At 42.3% G+C, this 2383-nt stretch overlaps 1 non-coding gene across 1 annotated transcript; it reads right to left on the bottom strand.

Annotated features, from left to right (window-relative positions):
- Positions 1 to 1634: 1634 nt before the first annotated feature.
- Positions 1635 to 1741, bottom strand: LOC117066156. Its single transcript, XR_004430157.1, has one exon. It is a non-coding gene; the product is annotated as a U6 spliceosomal RNA (small nuclear RNA).
- Positions 1742 to 2383: the final 642 nt, after the last annotated feature.

Below are 2383 nucleotides of genomic sequence, written 5' to 3' on the forward strand. Positions count from 1 at the left end.
CTGCAGTGAGCTGAGATCGCACCACTGCCCTCCAGCCTGGGCAACAGCAAGACTCTGTCTCAAAAAAAAAACACAAAAATTTCTAATGTTAACTGATTTTCCTCTGTTCATTCCAGGTGGTCTAGTTTACCTTATTTAAAAAGAGTATATAAAGGTTGAGTTTTTTTTTTTTTTTTTTTGAGACGGAGTCTCGCTCTGTCGCCCAGGCTGGAGTGCAGTGGCCGGATCTCAGCTCACTGCAAGCTCCGCCTCCCGGGTTTACGCCATTCTCTCGCCTCAGCCTCCCGAGTAGCTGGGACTACAGGCGCCCGCCACCTCGCCCGGCTAGTTTTTTGTATTTTTTAGTAGAGACGGGGTTTCACCGTGTTAGCCAGGATGGTCTCGATCTCCTGACCTCGTGATCCGCCCATCTCGGCCTCCCAAAGTGCTGGGATTACAGGCTTGAGCCACCGCGCCCGGCCAAGGTTGAGTTTTTTAAGGAGAAGTTTGGAATTCAGTTTCCTCAGTATCCTGTGAACCCCCAAAATTCTCTCAGTTGTTTCTTGGTTTTGGGGTAGGGAAGGCCAATATTCCTTTCATTCTTTTTTTTGAGACCGAGTCTCACTCTGTCGCCCAGGCTGGAGTGCAGCGGCACAATCTTGGCTTACTGCAACTTCCGCCCCCGGGGTTCAAGCCTCAGCCTCCTGAGTAGCTGGGATTACAGGGGCATGCCACCGCGCCTGGAAAAGTTTTGTAGTTTTAGTAGAGATGGGGTTTCACCATCTTGGCCAGGCTGAATCTTGAACTGCTGACCTTGTGATCTGCCCACCTCGACCTCCCAAAGTGCTGGGATTACAGGTGTGAGCCACCGCACCCGGCCCAATATTCCTTTTATTCCTATCTGAATTGATAAAGAGGCTTTTCTTTGATACTAGATAACCTAAATATCTTACTTGTTTTTGACAGAATTGAAGTTTTTTCTTTGAGGCTTTGTGTTCCTTTGAAACTAATCATTGTAATAAATAAATTCCATCCGCCATGGAGGCTTGTTTATCTCCTGAGCAGAGAAGTAAATTGTGTCCATACTGTATCAAGGTATATTTCTTAAGGAAGTCAACATCTGAAAGGTCTGCTATTAATATTTGTGAAAAATAAGTTGGACTGTCAGTATATCCCTGAGGCATAACTGTCCATGTGTATTGCCTATCTTCCCAAGTGAAGGTAAAGAGAAATTGATTATCTTTATCCACAGGAATGCTGAAGAATGAGCTACATAGGTCTCTTACAGTAGGGAACACACCTTCAGTTGAGATGGCAGTCAACACATATGCAGGTTTGGTAACCATTGGATGCTGAGGAATGACTATGTTATTAATTGCTCTCAGATTCTGTGCAAATCTCCACCCTCTACTGTTTGGAGTATGGGCTTGTATATAAAAAGTCAAGCCCCTTTTCTTTTAATCCAAAATTATAGACCTTATCCCTTCCTATGCCTCTGATCTTAGAGAATATTGTTTAAGGTTTGGAAAAGGTTTTGATGGATTTATTTGAATTTTAATTGTGGCAGCTAAGATAATTTTTCCAATATTGGTGGAGAATTTTGACCACAATTGATCAAGTGCTATTTTTAATCTTTAAAAACAAATTTATTAATATAAAATATGGAACATTTCATGAGTTTGTGTATCATCTTCATACAGGAGCCATGCTAATCTTCTCTGTATCATCCCAATTTTATTATATGTGCTGCTGAAGGAAGCACTCAAGTTCTATTTTTAACAGCTCTTGTTAAATAATTCTTCATTATTTAACAATCTAGTTTCCTTCATAACAATATTAATTGCTATTTGTGATTTAAAAGCATCAGAATTTGAGAAAATTTTGGACCTAATTATTCTATTTTATCTTCTAATTCTAAATACATCTCCCATCCCCGCTTTTTTTTTTTTTTTTTTTTTGAGACGGAATCTTGCTCTGTCACCGTGCGGGAGTATGGTGGCACAATCTCAGCTCACTGAAACCTCCGCTTCCCAGGTTCAAGTGGTTCTTCTGCCTCAGCCTCCCGAGTAGCTGGGATTACAGGCACATGCCACCACGCATGGCTAAATTTTTTTATGTTTAGTGGAGACAGGGTTTCACCATGTTGGCCAGGATTGTCTCGATCTTCTGACCTCATGATCCACCCACCTCAGCCTCCCAAAGTGCTGGGATTACAGGCATGAGTCACCGCGCCCGACCTTCCCCCTTTTGAAAGAAAGATACGTATTATATAACTCTAGGAAGTCTTTCCTTATCAAATGGTTGGAGGCCGAGGGGGCAAAGAGGAAGACATGTTGGGTTCCCTCTAGGGGACCTAACTGAAAAACTATAGGTTGAGATTGATATAGTGATATAGGAGTATTTG

The sequence above is a fragment of the Trachypithecus francoisi genome, unplaced genomic scaffold (assembly GCF_009764315.1).
Source record: "Trachypithecus francoisi isolate TF-2019V2 unplaced genomic scaffold, Tfra_2.0 Lachesis_group2, whole genome shotgun sequence".
Lineage (NCBI taxonomy): Eukaryota > Metazoa > Chordata > Mammalia > Primates > Cercopithecidae > Trachypithecus > Trachypithecus francoisi.